At 37.3% G+C, this 24,000-nt stretch overlaps 1 protein-coding gene across 3 annotated transcripts in view; it reads right to left on the reverse strand.

The window, feature by feature from the left end:
• Positions 1 to 24,000, reverse strand: part of Axn (protein axin) — a 76,778-nt gene that overhangs the window by 39,068 nt on the left and 13,710 nt on the right. The window contains exon 1 of one of the 3 annotated variants that reach the window (XM_083111035.1): positions 13,158 to 13,325. The exons of the other annotated variants lie outside the window; for them this stretch is intronic. The gene's annotated coding sequence lies outside the window, so the exon portion shown is untranslated. Of the gene's footprint in view, positions 1 to 13,157; positions 13,326 to 24,000 lie in introns of those variants that run through there. 3 annotated transcript variants of the gene reach the window in all.

A 24,000-nucleotide genomic window follows, 5' to 3' on the forward strand; every position in this document is an offset into this window, starting at 1 on the left:
AAAATATCTAAAATGCTGTATAACTGTTCTTTTGAAAACGGGAACAAGAGATATTACAATAAAAAAATACAAGATCAGGGATCATGAAAATCTGTTCAACATTAGTAATTATCAGTAATTAAAAAAAATACACTGACATGCCCAAATCAGCTGATACTAACAGAGAACTTATTAAAATAAGACTTGAGAGTCATCATGTATTTGAGTTGTTTATGCAATTTGCTTGATATAATTATAAATAATGTCAGTATCCAGTTTTTGCCTCAATTCAAAGACTCAGTTTTCAAAAAAGCTTGTTCATAGCATTGTGGAAAAATGTAAAAATTTCCTAATTTCAATAATACATTTCTAAAAAATTGTTTTTAAGTGTTCCCAAATGGGTACAGTGGGTTAAAAAATATATTGTATGTTCAAAAAAAGTTATACTGAATTTCAATTATGGTAAAGTACTATATCTTCAATAGTCAGAAAATATGGTACTTTTATCATTATTTTTAAACAAGAATGACACTATATTTTATATTTATTTGAAATATAATGTTGAAAAAAAACTAACTCTTAAAACTTCAATGCACATCGTAATTCCACTTTAATCACATGCTTACAAGTTTAATGTGCAAACTTTATTTTATCTTCAAATTCTTCGAAATTCAAAATATTGAGGAAACCACCAAAGAAACTTAGATATAAATATAATATGTCTCTTGAATTCACTGTGTTGACAAGTGATCACATCAACTGGGTTATGAAAGTTTTAAGTCCATCAACTGATATGTTCTAATCAGTTACTATCAAATACCACCATGCATGTATACTGACATGAAAAAAATCTGAAATTTTACTATGAATTTAAATACAAGCAGTGACACTAATGCAGCCAGCCAAACCTCATTTCTTATGGACATTGGAAGCAATCCTAATGCTAACTTGTAGGCAAAAATATGCAAATGGATACTGCTAATTGATCATGAGCCATTTGATGTATTAAACAGATGGTGAAACTGGAGTGGAAAGAAAACCTGCTAAAACTGAAATCATGTATTTTGAAACAAAGGAACAGAAAAAGCAGCAAAACTAAAACTACCCACGTAAAATCACAATACCTGTAGCTGCCACAAATCAAATTATTTCACTGGAGCACCATCACAAACATTGCATTTAGTCTCACTAAAATAATTGCCTTCTTAAAAAAAGCATTCTCTCATTTTCTTCCAAGTTATTCATCATATTCTATACACTGACAACAGAAGTCACATAAGGAAGATCAAATTCAAATATGGCGTCCATTTGGCTTCCCACTAATCAATACAGGCCTTCACACAATACATGATTATTCAGTGTATTCATTACTTTCTTGGCAATATACATTGTGGTAACGTTACAAAGTACATTAAAATGATGAGAGAATTCTATAAATGTCAGAAATGAAATGAAATGAAATGAGAAGCAAGTGTTACACAGGCAAGAAGAGCAGCCAAGAATAGTGTTGCCTTTTGATGGATGCTGGTCCGTGTCTCTCCGCTACTAAAACAAACATGCACACACAGATGCACATGCCTAACCACTAAAGTACTTCCACTGAATTATAATAAGACAAAAAGATGAAAACCTACCAACATTTTAAATGGTTGTATAGCTTCACAGTATAATATTTCAACCGTTACTTAGGGTGGAAAACAACACAATAGAGGCCTGTCAATCTGCCTTATTCATGTTATTACAGCTACTGAATTTCTATCAGCATTGCGCAGCACCCCTGCCAGGGGTACTGCGCAACGCTCTTCCTCTGCATCAAAAATCAATGATAGCAACAACTGAGACCATTTTAATGTTACTCCAGGGTATTCAGACACTCCTCTAATTCCAAAGAACTTTACCACTGCCTTTACTATCTTCAGTAAGGAGGCACAGCTATTATTATGTTTGCAAATTAAAATTACTCAATACTGCTTTGTATGGCCACGGCATGGTAAAAGTTCAGCAGCTTGGATCTCTTGACAGGGAACCTTCAGTATATGAGAGACAAAGAAGCATGTCAAATCCATATTTCAAGATGGCTATTCTTTTCACAGAACACTGATCATTCAGGTTTGAGGGTTTCCATAACTTGACCTGAACCCTCTTCTACAGAGAGAGAGCAAACAATGGCCATATTCAACTATTATGAGCTAGCTTTTTCATCTCTTCTCTTTTATACAGCATATGATGACCAGGTGCACAAAGAAGACCTGAAAGGAATTTTCCAAGAGAAAAAAGCCATTCCGCCATCATAACCAACCGCTATAAATCCAGCAATAGCGAATCCTGCCTTCGGAAGAGATTTGCCATATGGTAGAATTAAAAGCATACAGATAGACTCTCACATTCCTTTCTTCAAATAACGCAAAATTGAAAATGCTCTGTTTTTAAATAAAGATGGTTAAATTTGCACATAGTTCATAAATGTAATATCATTATACTCGTAGACTATTTCAACAATGAAAAATAAATTAATACATGGTTTGTGTATTAAAATAAGAGAATCTGTCACCAGCATGCTATTTTTTAATTTGTATTCTACTTCACTGAATTTACAAGAGTACATTGATTACCATAATGAAAAGGAGGAGGTTGGTAAGAAAATAATTCTGCCTTCAAACTGCACACATAAATAATAATTAACACCAGTTTCATTGAATGCACAGTCTCATGTTTCACCATTTATCTACTGTATTATAACAACAGCATGTATATTATGTTTAAGAAGCACATTTTCCTTTTCTCTGGTGACATTTCAGTACTTCTTGCAGGGTTTCTTTTCTTCTTAACATCAGTATTTAGTTTTTTTTAAAAAAATATTGTAAGAAGTGCTAAAATGGAGCCAGAGAAAATACATGCACTGTTTCTTAAAAAGTATTCTACAAATTGTTTTCTTCAAAGTTTAATTATGACAAACAATGTACTCAAGAAGGATGAACTTACACATAACTTAATAGAATAGAAAAATAGAAAAAAACCTGTGATGTTAATTCATCCCATGGATTAAAAAGAGAATATGAAAATATGATAAAAAATGAATGTAAATATGCAGAATGGGGACTTGATTATTTAATGACAAGTCTGCAAATTTCACATTCTTTCCAGAAGTAAATGACAAAATTCAACCTTGATTATACTTATTAATGCAATGTACAACCTGGTACATTTCACCATAAACTCTAACTTTATGAAAGTTTTAAAAACTCCACAATGCATCTTTAGAAATTATTGCAAAAAGTTAAAAATTAATTTTGTGGTAATTTTGTCACAACTTTACATCAAATGTATAATCTTTCACAAATATTCTAATAATACCAAAAGTTTGAATAATTTTAATAAAAAAAATATTTTAACTTTGTCCTATACATTTTGAAACTCTTTACAAGTTTCACATGCAGGGTGTTGGTTTTCATGTGCTCATTTGAATGAAATTGAGGAGGACATGTAAAAATATAACAAAAATACAGAATGTCGAAAATCCATTTTGATTTAATTTTTTTTAATGCTAACACAAATTTGCAGTAGTTCATTTGTGTCATTGCATAAGGAATAAATGTGAACAAGAGACAGGTTCCTTCAGGGTAGGAAAACAGCAACACTGGCACATTTAAATACAACTTCTAGCTATTGTTTACAGACATGGAGTGTGCAAATTCAGTGGCACCAACTTAATAATAATTTGTCATCTTTTATCATTATCAATATAGCTGTAGTTGAATTGGTGGAGTGCTAACTGAAATTAGCAAATAACAGATTTAACAAAAATAATAAATGATGCAGTATTGGTGTGCATTAATGGAATGATTCATGGAAGGAAGGATTTATAAGATATTTTTGTGAACTTACTCAACTGTTTGAACGCATCCAATGTATTTTTTTACCATACTTCTCTTTTTCTTTTTCTTCTTCTTCATTTCTTCAAAAGTTGGCATTCTTGTGGAAAATGATTCTCTTTTACTGTTTGGAGGGCGATTCATAATGGTTTAAAACATACAAGTGCATTTTGAAACATTTGTAAGTTGTCAGAAATTTTCCAGTGTAATGTTTGTTAGTGATCCACAACACGGAGAAGACTTGAGTATTCATACACACACACAAAATTGGTTGGTTTTAAAGGAATAAATCAAACATATAGTTCCATTTAATGGAATATTACAGTTTGAAAATTCAGTACTTGGAAAACCTTCCCAGGGCTAGGATGAATATTCAGTATGATTATGATTATGATTCACATAGTCATTTTCTAATCACAGCATTTTGTCCTTCATCTTTATCTGTCCTGGGGTCGGCACATAGTGGTTATGACCCCACTTTAAACTGTTGGTCCAGTCCTGATTAGCTTTTCTGTGCAAAAAGTGAATTTATACAAAATAAAATGCAAGTTCACATATCACGAAAAACTAACATTGTCACAAAACCCTTGTAAATATTACAACGCACTCCCCCTTATACATGAACAACATAGACGATTGTCCGACTGTTACGGACCTTGTTTTAGGAAGCTAGCAAGGTACTGAAGTGGGGCAAGTGCGAGCTAGCATGGTTCACTCTGGACAACTATACCACCTATGTTGTTTTGTAAAATTTACGGGTTTAGTGTTCTAGGTTTGAAATGCTGACTGACTACAATGGTGTGTAAAGAGATTTAGAAAGTGAAGGTAGGAGATGTGGTCATAATGCCTGGTTATGACTATTCTTTAAAATAGTTAGTTTAATATTTCACCCTATTTCCAAGGATCTGACATTCTGCCTCAAATCTCATTAAAACCCTTGCCAACCAGTTTCCACAGATATGCTACAGCCTACTAATATTTGTTTCTAAAGAAATAGATGTACAGACAGTAAAGTGTAAGAAAACTGTATAAGGTACATGTTAAAGTCTGATAACTCTGATACATTGAAATATACATACAGGGAGGGCACAAAGTTGATTTCCACAAAAAATGAAGAAATCTTGTTTTGGGGAAAGTGACTTTGTGCCAACCCTATATATATATATATATATATATATATATATATATATATATATAAAATAGTTCTCAAGTAAACATTAATAAATTACATAAAAGCACTCCTATCCTCATAAATTTGGTAAACATTTGAAATCAGTGCAAAGAATGCTGTAAGAAGCACAGACTCGCACATCAATTTAATATGCGAAATATAAAATATTGTCAATGTTCATGTGTGTTGCGACTCTTACTACAAAAACTACTATGACAGTTTTATCATCATGTTTTCTTTACTATTACTGAGACGAAGGTTAGGGGTGGAAATTTTTTTTAAAAAAGGTGAGTGCATAAGCATAAAAATGTAAAGTTTTCTTGTTAGAACCCCATGATCTTCATATTCCATGCAAATTACACTTTGTTTCTCACAAGTATCAGGATCCTGCCCACTCTTTAGTCTGTGGATAAAAATATATAGATGTATATTTTTACCAAAATTCATAAAAGTAAAACATCTAACTATTCACAGGTACTTACAAATTTTGCTATGTTCAGGGTTGGTACAGTAATTTATTTGCTACCTGAATTACGAATAAATTTCTGGGCATAGAAAAGTATATTTCTTGCATTTGCTTTCATAAATTTCTTTATAAAACACTTTCTCATAGACAAATAACAGCATTTGAGTCCACACAGAGTGGCCTAGAACTTTTTACAGGCTTCCCATCTGGTTTTAAGGAACAAGGAATAGACAAACTTTAATTTTTATTGTGTTTGGCTTTTAATGTGTTTTAAATATTTTCCATTTTGATATTTAATTTTCAGAATGCAAAGAAAATTTACTATGCATTTTGAGATATTGAAATTGTTTGGATTTTATAGAATTTTTCATATAATTAACGGCACCTGAGTCTATCCTTGGCAATAGTGTGATCTAGAACTTTCTACAGGCTTCATATCTGGTTTTAAGGATCAATGTTTTTCATTGTATTTCAAACATTTTTCCGATATGCTTTCTGATTGTCAGAATGCAAAGAAAATTTACAACATGTTTTGAGTAATTGGAATTGTTAAAATTTTTGCTTAAATTTACATGTATTACCATAAACTCCCATTATGTAAGCAGCAATCATCTTGATGATTCTGTACAGGGTGGTCCAAAAGTGTGTAACGGGCTGATTAAAACCGAAATGCATGCGGTTATTGAAATTTTGTGTGTGTACATGTAGTTTCGGGATGTGGAAAAACCTACCGAACCGCTTTTGAAATATGGTCGCCATCTTGAAAGCAGCCATCTTGGATCGAGATAACTTTTTTTAAATGGGAACCTAGGCATATGACACACGAAATTACACTGGAAAAAGCTCACAAACATGATGGTAGCATTCATTTTTGCAAAACTTTATTAATGTTCATGCTACAGGGTGTTAAAGAAGTGTTTTCAACGGTTTTTCTCATTGTCGCAGGTGCACTAAGAAATGGAGCTCACATAAGCATAATGCGTGGAAATCATCCTGATGTGTGGGGAAAGAAGCTCGAAAGTCATCGCTGATGAGTTCAATCAGTGCCATCCAGAACGAGCTCCCATTGTTGACAGCACTGTGCAGAAACTGATCGCAAAGTTCAGAGAGACTGGATCTGTTGCAAACAGGCCCAAATCAGGTAGGCCTAAGGTAACCACAGATGAAGCAACATCAACAGCTGTGTTGGCGGCAGTTACATTGAGTCCGCACCGTAGTACCCGTAGACATGCTGCTGTTACTGGTGTGAGTCGTGCTTCCATTATGAGGATTCTGAAAAGGCACAAATGGCATCCATACAAGATCCAGTTGCTTCAACACCTGAGTGAGGACGATCCTGACCGCAGGGTTCAATTCGCAGAAGAAATGTCCCGAAAGGTGTTACAAGACCCTACCTTCCCTCACAAGGTGTTGTTCAGTGATGAAGCAACCATTTACCTCAATGGGGAGGTGAACAGACAAAACATGAAATACTGGTGAATCGAATCCTCATTGGGTGGATACATCAACATCTGGGACAGTCCTCCATACAAAAGTGATGGTATGGTGTGACATATGGGGAACCCATGTGTAGGACCTTTCTTCATTGATGGTACCCTCAATGCCGAGGATTATTTGAACTTACTGGATACACAAGTGTTTCCATCTCTCATGATAGAGACAGTGCTCCCCCGAGTTTTGGTACAATATTAAGGACTATCTGAACATCCAGTTTCCCAATTGCCGATTTTTATCTGTGGTGCCACGAAATCACTGGTCCATTCCGTAAAAATTTGTGATATGGAACATTTGAAAGATAGAATTGTCGAGTGCTGTGCAAGCATCACCCGACATCTTATCGAAAGTCCATCAGGAATGGGTGAATCGACTCAATATGACACTGGCCAACAATGGTGGACACATTGAGCATATCCTCTAACATCCTGCAACCATTGAAAACACTTCTTTAACACCCTGTAGCATGAACACAAATAAAGTTTTGCAAAAATGAATGCTACCATCGTGTTTGTGAGCTTTTTCAGTATAATTTCATGTGTCACATGCCTAGGTTCCCATTTAAAAAAAGTGATCTCGATCCAACATGGCGACCATATTTCAAAAGTGGTTCAGTAGGTTTTCCCCCATCCCCAAACTACATGTGCACATATAAAATTTCAATAACCGCGTACATTTCAGTTTTATTCGGCCCGTTCTGCACTTTTGGGCCACCCTGTATATGTACGAACTGCCTCACAAAGTGTGTGGTTATTTGCAATGCTTAGCCAGGCTGTTTTAAGTTTATTGTGAGGTATTACCGTTTGACCTGATTAAATTCACAATTTTTACCTTCTTGAAAAGAAATTAACTGAAGTAACCCAGAAGTGCTTACCAATGCCTATATTAAAGAGGAACTTGTGTTCATACAAGAAAATCCATCTGATTAGCTTGCACCCTTACAAATCTCAAACTGGTAATCATCCATAAATCCATTTCCCTCATACATTTTTTTTTAAAAAAAAAAAACACCCTTCTATATGCCACTGAAACTTGACCAAGGCGTGTAATATGCTTTGAAGTGGATAAATTCACAGGAAGGTTTATGGGGGATTACATTTGATAAGCAAAGCATTTGGATAAATTTACCATCAACAGGCTAGAAAACAAATCATACCCCGCCATAGACAACTTGCTCTGATAAGGTGAATAATAAAATGAGAAGAAAATTGATGGTTTGTATTCTCTCAGTGTTATGGCACATATACCGTACATTTACCTACAGGTAAAATAACCTAGAATAGAACAACCTCCATTTATAAATACATCCTAAAATCTAATTACTCACTTACAAAAATCTAATTATTGGAGTTGTCGATGGACTAAAAACATTTTAGTCAGTTAACCAGACCATTTAAGTTCAAAATAATTATTTTGAATATAATCATTGTCTATTTGAGAGCAACTCTGTCCTCAGATATTTTTACAGTAACATGTGAGGGGTGTGTGATTATTTATTCTTAAGGTAAGTTTGTTTAGATACTACAAAAAAAAATAGCTTTGCTATGACATGAAGTGATTTATTCTAAGAACCACCTCATCTTGAAGACTGAAACAAAGAAGTCTACCTTACGCAACAGACATTTTACGGCAAATATCAAAACTTTCTTCTTTCTTTCTTTTTTACTGTACCACATCAGAAGAAGAAGGAATTTCCATTTGTATGTTTAAATTTTAACACATTCACAGTGGGTACAACTTAAGGCTCAGCTGTACCTTTTGCTGCTGAAAGGACAGGTGTTTTAAAATTTTCCTCTTCTTTTGAAAAACCACTTTGATATTCCAAAATTTGAAAAATTACTTAGAATTCCTTCTAGAGCATTTATGTTAATTTTTGTCTGGTTTGCTTTCGCTGTTATCTAGATATTCTCAATAGTTTCGAAATTATGTACGTCTAAGTAAAGGATGATCAACAACTTTATAGAATGAGGTGTAGTAGTTTTACGTCCAATACTACAACTCTTTGGATGTGTCTGTGCCGAATTTCAAATTAATTGTTTTGTTTTTTTGTTTGTTTCATATTAGCTGGATTCTGAAGAAGGTGAGCACATATTCCAAAAATGGAGCAACAAAAAAGTGAGTAATCAAATATTCATACGGACTTGTGAGAGACACTAGGGAGTGTGACACAGGTTATTCCACAGCTGCCAAATGAGCAGCACAATTCCTCCATGTAAGAACCTCCTGTGAAAATGATCCCGTTCAGGTTGTCCATCAACAGAGCCTTTGGGCATTTCATCTGGTAGCACACAAGCAATATTGATGGAACACCTCATGATGAAAAAAGTCTCTGCCCAATGGATGCCCAGAATGTTAACACAGGCAAAAAAAAAGGAGTCACTTTTGAAAATATTTCAACAGGATCCAGAAAAGGTTTTGTGCAGATATGTTACCATGGATAAAACGTGTCCATTATGTTGATCCTGAAAGTAAAGAACAAAGCAAGACCTGGAAACATGACCCATCTCCTGTGCTCAAGAAATTCCGTGTAACAAGATCATCTTCCAAAGTTATGGCTAGTGTTTTCTGGGATGCTGAAAGAGTGTTGATGATAGATTACCTTCAGCGTTGGCAGTCAATTACAAGGAACTACTATGCTCAGCTAATAGCAAAATTATATGAAGAGATAAAGAGTAAACAGCATGATAAATTGTCGAAGTATGTGCTGTTAAAAAAATGACTTGCTCACTACTGCACACATCTGCTGTTGCAAAGGCTGGTGCATGATTTGAGGTGTTGCCACACCCACCCTATTCTCCAGATCTATCCCCTAGTAACTATTTCCTGTTTTGATACCTCAAGGAATAACTCCATGGAAAGAGATTTACATCTGATTATGACGTTACAAATTCTGTAGATGAATGGTTTCCAGAGCGTGATAAAATTTGTATTTTTTTTCCAGAAAATAATGTCACTTCAGCGATGCTGGGGAAAATTTATTGCAATTTAAAGGGATTATGTTGAAAAATAAAAATACGTTATTTCACTTACATTGACGCATTCTATTAACTTTTTGATAACTCCTGGTGTTATATAATCACTTTTATTATTTTATTTAGCGTCGCTTTTCTTCCACTTTAGGCTAATCGCGACGATGAGGATGAAACTGATGAAGGGACACTCATAATGAACACCAATACCCCTGGCGTCGTGTTTTTAATATCATTTGTAGCTACTCATTTTTCATTTCTGACATTATTTGTATTTGAATATTTTTGTATTATGTTTGTTTTCCTGGTGCATTTCCTCACTCGAATCCTGCATGTTTTGTTTTACTGGAGATTATAATATTTATCTTGGAATTGTCTCCGTACGGTGACGACGTTTTAGGGGCGGATGCGCTCTGGCAGACCAGTCTGTCCCCTATACAGCTTCCCACCAAACGAAAACAACTCAACAAATGTTATTTCAGCCAAAATATATATTTGTGTACATTTATTGGTACATTCCAGGCAGCCAAACGATTAGCGCTCTCACTTTTGGTGCGAGTGGTTCCAAGTTCGATCCTTGTGAGATCTCCGAAATTGCGGTAAACCTTGAGGATAATTTGGGAGCTACCTGCAAAGAAGGTTGATAAGACTCGATGCGCTTAAATAGTTATACGTAACCCAGTAATTCGTATCAGTAAAAATAAAAATTTTGCTTGTGACAAAAATGGGGCGAATATGAAAACAAACCCACTTCAAACTTTGGTGCTGTTAGAAACAGTTTTAGCGAGGCACTAGGCAAAGATTTCTGTGTCTCAAATTTCGTAAGTGTGGCTAACTTCTCTTCCCGGCATTTTTGCTAAAGGAAGAACATTGCCAGAACATGACCAGTGACCACAGGAACATCACCGCCTCCCACCACCGCCGCAGGCCTGGAGGGTTCTTTTATTGCGTCTCCGAAAACACCAACTGTTGTGTTGTCCCGAGGACGGTCCCTCGGTTCGATTTAAAAGGGATACCCTTATCCAGTGATGCCAAACCTAGCACAATTTGAGTTTTGTTTGGCATAATGGTAATATCTAGGATAATCAGCAATACGCGTATCAGTGGGAAAGAAATTGAATTCAAAGATAGAGATTTTGAGAAAGAAAAAAAATATGTTCAGATTTTATTTCTATTTACCAGCGGGAGTGCGACAAGCAAAAGGGAGTATGCCGACCCAGGGACAAGTTTTTTACAACCACACCACGGTTCTTCTTCTTCTTTCCATATTTTTCTTTATCATCCAAAATTTAGTTCACAAGGAAATTTTTATGATATGTAGAAAGTGAGGGGCCACAACAAAGCAGGGTGGCCGTTTTAGAATTCTCAAAACTTGATCAAGTAGTATGTTGAACCCATTTCATTCATTGAGTTTTTTAGGCCAATTTATGCAGATAAAGGCTAAGCGGGTCCGAACCTGTAGTTTAAAGTGGGATCCGAACCACTATATGCCTCCCAGGTATCGAACGCGCGACCATTTCATTGATTGAAACATTATAATTAATATAATGGAAGACATTTCCAATATTACTTAACTATAGTTAATCATCAATAACGTAAGTTCACAACTCGAAAATTAGATGCATAAATTGAACTTAAAACTTGTCATCCGAAAATAAAGGATAAATTGTAATTGTTAATAATCATAATAATAGATCGTAGCACAGTTTATAGTGGAACCACCAGCAAAAAAAAACCTGCGCAGACCCGCGACTCCAACGAACCGTAGTTCCGTGAGGAGGGGAGGGTACCCGAAGGATTTTAGCCGAAGGTTCTTTTATTTGTGGTCGCTATATAGCAGCATTTATCATAATTTCAGAATTTAAACAGGGGTTTGTAATGAAGGGGTTCGATACCCGATGGGGCACACGTGGTTCGGATCCTTCTTTAAACTGCAGTCCAGTCCCGATTAGCCTTCCTGTGCATAAAATGAAGTTAAAACCAAAAACCAAACCTCAAAGAATTTAATCATTTTTTTTCTAGTGATTTCTGGTGAAAAAAAGTTGCAGAAGAAACGAAACACTTATTTGGCATTTTTTCCCACCATGAGGTGAAAAATATATTCACGAGCCTTCATGTCACACGAACTACTAAAGAGTGTGTTGTACTCTGACACTTTGAGTAATGCACATGGCAACAAAGTCAATGATTCACGTGCCAAGATATATTAACAACACTCTACCACATGAAGTAATATTTCCTTTGGTGCGGAGAAATCGACATACAGACCTAATTTTAGGTGAAGGGGAAAAGGAAATTTTACGAGTCATATTTTAGGTTCAATTTCTTTGAACTATGAGAACAGCTATTTTTCATTCTTTCAAGAAACAAGCAAGTAAAATGAACCATAATTTGTCTTGATAAAATGAAACAATTAAAATTATTGTATTAATAGAGCTAGTCAGCCGCTACTGCAGCTAGTTAAAAAATAGTCGTGTTACCATGAGGATTTTCGTATGCAATATTGTTTTCGCCAGGAAGATAATTTCAGGTCTAAATAATAATTTTCTGATTCCTAATTTCAATTTTTTAAACCCACAATTTGAATCAGGAAGAGCCTCTCCCCATTTATCAAACCCCCCTCCAATTTGAACACTGCAATACCCTGAGGTAGCCCACATCTTGAACTCAACGTATGCCACTGATTTCATCGTTAATGGAAACTATGAAAATCAGTTTAGAGAAATTTTTACCGGTTTTTTTTAGCGTTAGCGTGTCAGTCACTGATTACTATTTCAATTATTTTCTTCTTCACCAATCAACTTCAGAATGAACTTTTTGAAATTAATTAAAATATTAGATAAGAGTGCAATTTTCCCCAAAATCAAATCTATAAGAGATTATGGGTATATTAATCCTGCCGCTGTGTCACTTCTTCACCAAATATCTTGAACACTGGTTCAAAGGCATTGGAATGGATCATGTGCGAAATTAAATTTAAAATTGAGACTAGTTAGTTTCTCATCTAAACCTTCATAAATTTGACAACCAGTCCGAAATACGTTTTTGTAAAATCCTATAATTGTGGAGGCTAAATCACATATTTTCCCACACTTGGAACAGCAAGAGATGGACAGTTTGTAACAGGTAGCTGTTGAAAAATACATCTGCTACGAAAAGTACTACACACATAAAAAATTGAGCACAAAAATGACTTTCCTACGTACCAATACAGATAGGTCGGATACTCTTGAAGCACTTTTTGCAGACTTCGGCCTTGCACTAAATATCAGACAGAAAACTGCGAATCGCCTTTGATTGGCATGGATGCCTCAAGATTAAAGCAGTAGCAGCAATACTTGCTCAGAGAGGAAAATAACGTGTTCCGACACGCAATGTTGTAAATCTGAGAACATCTCCTGATTTTTTTTCGATCGTCGGAAAAATGTTTATTTCGGGGAACAATTAAGTAGTCGCACTGTCGCGTTAACTATGGAGGATTTGAAAGGTTGATTGGTCTATTTCTCCAAACGCACTCTGTACAACATATGAAACCATAGGACTTTGTTTGAGTTGTTTGTAGTTCTTAACTTGAGAGCCGAATAGACACCGGCGCATTTTTCACAGGTGATCCTCGCTGAAGCAGTGTAGCCTCTACAGTGAACGCACAAATTCCCTCAAAAGCTAAAATATTTCCCTTCCTCATCTGCTATTTCCCTTCACTGTATAAAAATAAATCACAATCTTTTAAATAGTCAAGCGTTTATAATCATAAGATTGGAGGAAACGAACAAATCAATTTCCATTGAACATACGTTTTTGCCTTATTATTGTTGCAGTATCGGAATAATAAAGATCGACACACACTGTTTAGAACATGAGTATGCTGACAGTCTAGGCGGTGGCAGGGCGTCTGACTGCCTGCCACGCGAGAGGCAGTCCTAGAGTGGGAGATCTAAGGTCGGAATTTTTCCGGTCTTGTTCCTGCATAAAGAGGCTCTGGGGTTCATCCAGCCTAAAATAAATGAGTACCTGGGGGCTGAAGGAGACCGGAGCGTGGTGCGGATCACATCACATCCAAAATGGCCGAGATCGTGAATGTGTGAGTCCCTACCCCCCCCCCCACCCCCCCATCCACCGTAAATGTGCTTTCACCTTACCTTACCTACCCGTCTATAGGGTTATTTTTATTTAATAAATCGAAGCTCTACAATGTGTGGCTTACTGTAGAAAAAGGGAGATTCATGGCTTTCAAATAGTCAATACGGTACCAATTCGCTTTGTTTTCGAGAACATTTCTGACAGGTTGAGGTATCAGCCACTGGAAAAAAAATATACTACATTTGTTATTATACTATGCTTACGGTTCGAAGTAATTTCGGGCGATAATTCAACTTGAAAGCATGATTAGCAAAGACAACAAATTCATACATTTGGTAAGAAAGATAAAACATGTTCCATGTGACGTCACTTCTCTGTGAACAAAATATCCTAAAAACGGGAGAGCAGAGGTTGGTGTTGTTTGCCAAGAGAGGAAAGCATTACTCAATGTTAAGCGCATATTTGTCCACTGATTGTGTGGTAAGCACGATTATGGTAAATAGACGTTATGTGTTTCATTGTAAATGTTTGGTTTCCTCGGTTCAGTAAGTTCAAGTTTGTGAACAAAATTGACGCCAAATTCCGAATGCAAATAATAACCGACAATTCCAGTTTGCAAATAATAACCGACATTCACAGTCTGTGGATAACCTGTTATTTCTTTTGGAATATTTAATTTTTAAAAAATGGAGCCAGGCAACTCGTCTTCGAGTTGGAATTTTTAAATGTACATTCTCAATTTTTATAATACGAGGGCTGCTGAGAAAGTTGTTGCAATCAATGTGAAAAAAGACATGTGAAATTCTGGGAATGGCTTTATTGTTTTTCAAAGTATTCACCTTTAAGGTCGATATAATTTTGCATACGCTCAAACCAATTTTGAAAGCATTTTTTCCACTCTGAAGCTGATACCTCAGAAACCGCTGTTCGGAATGCGTCAACAGCTGCTTCAGGCGACACAAATCGCTCACCACGCATCTTATTTTTCATGTGTTGGAACAAAAAGAAGCCATTAGGATCAGGCGAGTACGGACAATGAGTCATTAATTCAACATTTTTACTGGACAAAAAATCAACAGTTTGGTGTGCTGAGTAGGAACTGGCGTTGTCGTGGTGAAGAATAATGCGACGATTTGGGATTGTTTCACGCAATTCATTGATGACCTCTGGCAAACCAATTGTTGTATACCACTAAGCATTTACAGTCCTTCGATCTTCTAAAGTTATTGTTGCCACATGTCCGGTATAACCGAAGAAGCAAGGAATCATTTCCTTGGCAAAACTCGAACGAACAACTATTGTTGGTTTCGGGTCACTTTGAAACACCCAAACAGTGGATTGCTGTTTAGTTTCGGGTTCGTTATGAATAGATCCACGTTTCGTCCCCTGTAACGATGTAGTACACCAAATTTGACTTGCCTCGGTTGAATTTTTTGAGCATTTCTTTACACCAATTTACACGAAGCTGTTTTTCAGCTTCGGTCAAGTTGTGTGGAATCCAATGGCTTGAAAGTTTCCGTACGTTCAGATGACCATGCAAAATCGTATGTATTGCTTCCATGTCTAAGTTCAAGGATGCCTGAATCTCACGGTATGTCACATGCCGATCTCTCTCAATCATTTCACGCACAGCATCAACATTACTGGCAACAACAGACGTGGATGGACGACCTTCACGAAATCCATCATTGAGAAATGTGCGACCACGCTGGAATTCGGAAAACCAATTGTACACAGTCCTATTGGATGGTGCTTCATTACCAAAAGCCAAATGATATCGAAATGTAGTCGCTCGATGCATTGTTTCGGTGTTAAACTACATTTGAAATCATAAACAATCATTACCCGAAACAACTTCTTCAAACTGCTGTGAAAAATAAACGAATAGGCTTAAACGAACAATCAAAGATAATTTAAACATAAAAAAGGTATATTCTTCCGATTTTTATAATAGCGGAACACTAGCGCCACTGTTGGTGGTAGTTTGCAGAAACTTTTCCAGCAACCCTCGTATACGCAGTGTAATATAACAAAAATGGAGCAACATTCGAGTGTAACCAGTGGCGTGGCCAGGATTTTTGAAAGGGTTACGCATACGTATTTTTAGTAGCGAGTCCTCATTTTGCAATCTTTTCCTGCTTTTGACATTCTTTTTTAGGAATACTGGGCAAAAAGGCGGCGGAGAGGGGGTATGACTCCACCAATCCCCCTTTGGGCGGCACGCTACTGAGTGTACGACCTTATACTAAGATGGAATGGATGGAAGTATGCCGCTCTGATAGATTGACTGATTGAATTGGTTCATTTCACTTTGCTTTTCTGCCAGTTTTCGCTAATCGCGAAGATGGGGATGAGTGTCATGATGAAAATGATGAAAGGGCACTCACATAAGAACACCCAGGCCAGGATTCGAACCCGGGACGCCTGGCGTTGTAGCGTGCTGTGCTAACCACTCCGCCAAGGAGGTCGGTCGGCTTATTTTTTTTCTGGTAGGAACAAAAGTCATTTCATGTTACATTGAATAAAACATTACAAATGTGCAGCAGACACAAAAGGGTAAAAGCACTCGTGAAAACGCTCATCGCAGGCAAATTTTCCACGTCCTCCTTTTTCCCTTCCGCAGAATGTAGCAACACTGCTCACAAGGCCAACGATAACTGTAGGAGCCGGGGGAGGGAGGCTCGGCTCCTCTGCCAGCGAGCGAACCGCCCCACTCGAAAACCATCATCAAAGGCGCCCGCGGTGCAAAACGTCTCTTTGTCTGCGGCACGGAATTTTTTGTGGGTCGTCTTGGCCGCCCCTCTCCCCACCTGCCCTCCGAAAATATCCGTTTCCTCGCCTTCGCTCGACTGCCCAGTCCTCTTCCCACAAGAAGATCCTTCTTCCCTATCTACCACTACCTAGTGTTGCCATCCGTTCCGTGTAAACACAATACGTTTTTAGCACTGCGCAATGCTCTTTGGATGCCTATAAAGTGGTGGTTTCATGTCATACGAAGCCTAGGTCAAGGTCAATTTTATTCCATGCAAGAGAATAAAGTTCTTGATGCATTCGAAGTTTATTCTTCAGGCACTCTTTCCTACTTCGTGTCTCGAACAGGAAGGCACGATGTATCGCGCAATGTTGCCGGAGTTACGATATCAAATGTATCCATATGTATGGGACAGCCTCTGGCAACCACCTTGAAAAAAAATTACTGAAAAGAGCTAAAAAATGTAATTCGAAATGGCGGTAAACAATAAAAATATTTAACTATGGCGTCGCCAGAAATGTTTGTAGGGGCATTGATAAAACTTGAATAGGAGAATAACAATTATTATAATGCTTATGATTGTTATTATACAATAACAACAATTAAAAACGAATAAAATAATTGAATTTTATTCCACATTTAATATATCTTCGGGGGACTTCTATTCGATCCATGAATTCGATGAATATCTAGCACAACTTCTTTTCATTTTCCCCCATTTCATACAGTTAGTGTACTAAAATGCACGGCTATTCTATTTTGTTATTAACTACTACACATCTCTACTCCTTATGGGGGATATTTTAGCCATAAAGTTGATGCGTGACGTCTCACATTCTCGAAAATTTTAATTTGAAATGTTGAAAACCTCTCTGGATTAAATGGTATAAAATAAACCACAGCCTGGTTCCTGCATTTTACACTAAATATTTTTTGATCTAACGCAGATTTTGCTTATTCCATTCGACTTCTGATTTTTAGTAACTTCAATGAAGTCAATTTGCATGGGGGGGGGGGGTCGAATCCCCCTCATCCCACCAACGACCATCCTAACCATCCGAAACTGCTTTCACGTTTTAACCGAAATTAGAGAGGGCCTCAAGATAAAGTTAGCTCGCAGATTTCCAGGTACAAGAATGGAAGTAGCTACCACGCCAATATTCCGAATTGTGAAAATTATCTTCGTGGATTGCATTAACTGTTTCCTGGATTTCTTTAATAGAAGCAGTGTTACTCATGCCTCCGATATAATTAAATAGTTACATACGATCCGGAAACGTACTGCGCAATGCTCTCTCTGTATCTGTATACATATGTATCCACTGTTCTACCGTGATAGTTTCAGCATTCTGATTAGCGGTGTAGTTCTGCCAAGGTAACTACATTTTTAAAATGTCGATTCTCAGATGTCAGGTTCAATCGATACTTAATGGTGATGTCAAGGGGAACCGGGTTTGATTCACAGCAGTGTGATCCGAAAATCAAAGCCCATTCCCGGTTACTGCATCTGTGTATAAACTGAACTTTAAATCTTGACCGACGATTCGGTGAGCAAAGTTCTTCCTCATATCGGAGCAGCTAGGCATGAGCTCTCACGAAATTTTGCTAAATTATCTAGAAACTGGCCGATTTATTGAGGATGTTTGCAAAGGAGACTGGCGCACATCGCGGAAATCTTGAAAATCAGGTTTTCATTATTTAAGCGAATAATTTAGTTTGCAAACAACCAGCAACGGGAAAGAATCACAACAGGGTGATGCAAGAACTTGTTCAGAACAACAAAGAATTATTGATCAAATGTCCGTGAGCTGTTGCAACCCTTCCTGTCGTCGCTCAAGAGATATCGTTCTCCACCCTACGTTGATTAAAGCTGGGTCAATCCATATGAAGAGGGCCATCCATGGCTGCTCGACGATTTTAGAAAAAAAATGTGTAAGTCATTCAATTGGCACATTATAATGGTTTCTGTAAATATCTTCCTTAAGTAGTCTAAAACTATTCGTAGGATTTTTAGATCATCCAGATACATCTAAAGGAAAAACGAAATTTGAAGACCCAACAAACCCCACACTTTACAGAAATTTACGGAACCATCCCGGAGCCATTTTTAATATAGTAACAGAAGCATACAACAATGGATGTACGGGGTATGACTACAGGTGTGTTGAATTACTTCCCTTTCGTTATTATCAGTCAGTAATTTGTGGATAGTTTGTTCTATCTAGGTAATTGGCGACATTATTTCGGAAAGCTTGTATTTTTCTACAGTACAGTGGGATACACAAGTACTGCTCGGCAAATTGTCCATGGACATTTTCATCAAATTTTCTCTTGCGTTCTGCGTGTTAGGAATGGATTTTTACGTGTGCTGCTACAGAGGTTACCAGCATCTTGTTTGGCGTTTTGTTTCAATTGCTGAAGCTCTCGTAGCATAAAATAGAGAGTATAAACATGGTGATGGATAATTTGCTTGGTAATACTTATGCATCCCACTGTACGTATAGCATAAAATTGAACACGTGCCACTGTAAACAACGAATAATGAGGAACGTTTCGGATCATAACGTTTTCGCCTAATTAAATACCATTATGCACTCCGCGGCAAAAAAGAATCTCCCCTAGTGATAAAATCTAATATTCTCTTTCAAGCATTATGTTTTATTTTTTTTGTAATTATTTTGACAATTGTACATACTGTACGTAATTTTAACATTTTATGATATTTTACTTACTGTAACTATGTAGGTAATAATGAAGAAATCAACAAAGAAAGCGGTTTTACCTTTGTTTGGTCTGATGTATAGTTCAATTACTACATTTGTTCAGGGATTGGTTTCATAACCTCCCTGAAAGGTTTCTTGATCAGAAGTCTTCCTTCTTGCTCACACAGTATTACCAAACCTAATTGCAGTACAATAATGTAAGATTTCATCCTCTTTGCACGAAGTCAGTATTTCGTATGTCCACCTTTTGCTTTTCGTAATGCTTCAAGTCGACGAGGCATGCTAGCAACTAAACGGGAACATGTTTCAGAGTTAATTTCTCGGTAACAGATATTAACAAGAGCCTCAATGAGCTCCCGGCGATTACAGAAGTTCTTGCTCAGGAGACGCACTGTCATTATGTGCCATAGATTTTCTATTGGTTCATGTCCGGTGAATTGGGTGGCCAAAATAATATTCTAACACCCTGCTTTCTACCAATTTCGATTTACTGTACTTTGTGTCAGGAAGAAGGAAGACTTCTGATCAAGAAACCTTTCAGCGAGGTTATGAAACCAATCCCTAAACAAATGGAACAATAGAACTATACATCAGACCAAACAAAGGTAATTAAACAATAGCGGAAGGCAATAAAGACCATAAAGCTTAACAATTTAATCAACAAACCGCTTTCTTTGTTGATTTCTTCATTATTACCTTCATTGTTAGAGCAAGTAAAATATCCGAAAATGTTAAAATTACGTACAGTATGGACAATTGTCAAAATAATTACAAAAAATAAAACATACTGCTTGAAAGATATTAGATTTTATCACTAGGGGCAATTCTTTTTTGCCGCGAAGTGTAGCAGCTAAATTATTATTAATTTACATAACGTTACATTACGTTCATATTGATGGGAATAATACAGATGACTTCATAGTAAGGGGAAATCCATAATCGACGAGTAGACTAACTTAAGCACGGTAGTTCGCAATGAATTAATGGATTAATTTTGGGGGAGGGGGTCGGACATATGGCCAATTTGAACCTTTCAAACAATACGAAGAATAATCATGTTATCGGAAATCCTTACTTGATAGTTTAAAAAGCGCCTTCAGAAAGGTTGCAAGTGCACTGTTGTAAAGGGACCTGCACAGTATATAGCCTACACAAGATGTAAAAAAGGGTTGGTAAAAATCGAGACCCGTCGAGATGGGACCGAGAACGAGACATCTATAAAATCGAAAACGAGACCAAGACTTTGGTATGACAATGAAAAAATTTACTAAACAAAATTTTAATTACTGTGCGATTTCATCACACATACTAAGTCGATATCTACTCATGTATTTTGTTTACAAAAATTGCAAAGAAAATCCATTAGCGGCAACTGTGAACACGTGCTGCATGATGGCACACAGATTAAGGATAAGGTTCCTAGCGTCGAAATGAGGCGTCAAACCAAAACGGCTTGGAAAAAGTTGATTGCTCTATACACCCTGGAAGTTTGTGGGGTGATACGTTGTATATGTTGTTGATGCTAGATATTTCGAGACTCAAGACGAGATGGAGACATTGCCAAATCTCGTCTAGATATCATCCCTAAAACTGTAGGACCACTCACGATTAGCATCTGCATAAAGTGCACTTGAAACAAACTTTGAAGAACATCTTTGGGGGATAAGTAGTACACATAAGAGTACACAGCGATAAGGTAGCAAGATAAGATAATTTTACAATAAAAAAAAAAAACGATCTCACAATGAAAAGGCGTTGCATCCTACAACACCAAAAAATACATTTTCATGTTGGTACTGATATGGTCGGCAAATCATATAATTGTATTTTATCACAAGGATAACCCTTGACATATTTTCTAAAATGCTTTTCCTTTTAACCAGGAGCTGGTCTGGGAGAGATCTCCGAAATCTTCATTGATCTAAGTAAGACTTCGCAATATCAAGCAAAATTTCTGCATTTTCGTTCATATTCCGCTATATTTTTCGTTTCTTCCCAATAATATTGATTGATTGGGTGTTTTAAGTCCGCTTTATGCACAATAAGGCTAATCAGGACTGGACCTACAGTTTAAAGTGGGATGAGATCCCTATGTGCCTCCACCAGGTATCGAACACGGGACCCCTTGATTACAAGGCGACAACGCTACCACTGCGCCATCGGGGAGGCCCCCTTCCCAATAATATATGAGGGATTCAGAGCACAAGTTTGAGCACATCATTTAAGACAGTTTCTTTTTTAGAAAAAGCCACATTTAGGTAGCTTAGTACTCGTTTAGCTAGTAGAGCACATAGTGGTGCCTCTACGAGCAAGAATTTGAAACTTAGGAGATAGAAGTGGCGTGCCCAAGGGGGTTTGTGGGGGTCTTAACCCCTCCCCTGGGTCCAGTATTCCCTAAAAATGTGGAAGGCAGGAAAAGAAGGCAAAATGAGGGCTGACTACTAAAAAAAAGTATACTACACCCCCTCCTTTTTTCGAAAATTCTGGGCACGCTACTGGGAGATATTTCTAGCACTGAAATGTTAATACTTCACAAGTTGTACATGAAACTCACTTTTCATGAAAAATGGAGTTACGCCACTTGTGCTCTATTCCGAAGTGGCACGTGCCCTTCTCTCCTGACTCGATGACAAAGCAGTACATCGCTCGGATTAAACAACGATACACGCGAGTCAGTAAGAAAAAACAACTTATGGAGGCCGGTGTCGACTGTTGCAAGCTTCTCGTGTAACAGGAAGCCTATAAGGCGAGTGCCGAGCGACAGGCCGCCGAAGAAGAAGCTAGTGTATTCCTCGAAGTACGAGAACGGCGAGGAAAGTTCGGATTTTGTCATGGTCCTCAAATTTTACCTTCAAATTGTACATTTCTTTTTGTGAGACGTAATATATAATAGGCCAATTCCTGCTACTGTGTTAATTACAAAGATAACTTCAACTTGTTATTTATTAACCGTAGTAATAAAATTGATTAAAAACAAAATATATCTCAGCCGAATCGCCCCAGCCTCCGAACTCAGTCCTGGGGCCCGCTCTTGTTTTTTTTTTATTAACTAATGTTCTTACTGGGCTACTGCGTAGCCAAATGGTTAGCGCTCTCGCCTTTGGTGCGAACGGTCCCGGGCTCAATTCCCGTTGGGATCCCTAAAGATTTCGGCGTTGGTCCATCGTCGTGGGGAGCTACTTGAAAAGAAGTAGCGGACTCCGGTCTCGAAAGCCAGAAAGCAGCGGCGATGGGACTCAATACGTTTACAACGCGTCACCCAATGAAAAAGCCGTTCGCCTGGTACTTAGAGGGCTGTTGCGCCATGGAGTTGAGATTTTAATGTTGTTACAAGTGGGCCATAAAATAATGTAAACAATTTTTAATACCATATTTTACCGCACACTCGTCGTGAATTTTATGCCAGTTTCTTTACACGACAAAAGTTGGGTATGGCCACTATGTGAAGCTTTCTTTAAAAACAAAAAAATGTGCCGGTATTTACTGCACTTAAAAATAATTTATTACTAGGTAAACTGTCTTTGGTGCAAGATTAGGATGCACCAATTAGGAATACTTGTGAACACATGTTAAACTGGAATACTGATTTGTTGTTTAAAGTCCACTTTATGCACAAGAAGGCTAATCGGAACTGGACCTACAGTTTTAAAGTGGGATCCGAATCACTGTGCTTCCGCCGGGTATCAAACCCGGGACCTCTTGATTACAAAGCGACGACGTTACCACTACGGCATCGGGTAGGCTCTAAAATGGAATATAATTTAAATCGACGCACATATCTTCGTGACGGTTTAGCGAACATTTTTCCGGTCTGAAAAAAAGTTACCACATATGTCGAAATATTACACTTGGAAAAATATGGTGTCAATACAGATCATTATCTACAACCACATGGCATCTTAGGACGGTAAAACGACTATCGATGTCTTCTGTTAAACTGAAAATATCCATATAATGCACCGCGAGTTCGATTGCCAACCCTACCACCATTGATTCCACCACTTATTTTTAAACTGAACATGATATGGAAAGTAACTATATCCAACACATCGTTCAGGTAATTATCGTCGTGGATGGCACCACTGATATTTGAAGAACTTGCCTAGCCAGTTTCGGTGAAGCGTTTGATGAGGTTACCGCCGTCTTTTTCTTCGACAACCCCTAAAATGCAGGTACCTTTGAGTATTTGACATTCAAGGAAAGATATGACTAAATTCGAACCAAGGACCATTGGTTCGAGGTTCCAAGTTACTAGACTAGCACAGAAAATGTTCTGCTTGTTGGTGGGAGTAAATGAACAGAAGTCACCTTACTTCTAATATAATGAAATGGTTTATTTTACTTCGCTTTTCTGTCACTTTTGGTTAACGAGAAGATAAGGATGAGTGATGATATATGCCCAGGCCAGGCCAGGCCGGGATTCGAACCCCTGTCGTCGTAGCTCGCAATGCTAACCTAAGAGGCTAGCCGAAGAGGCTACAAGGATGCATTTAA

The sequence above is a fragment of the Lepisma saccharinum genome, chromosome 24 (assembly GCF_977018435.1).
Source record: "Lepisma saccharinum chromosome 24, izLepSacc3.1, whole genome shotgun sequence".
Classification (NCBI taxonomy): domain Eukaryota; kingdom Metazoa; phylum Arthropoda; class Insecta; order Zygentoma; family Lepismatidae; genus Lepisma; species Lepisma saccharinum.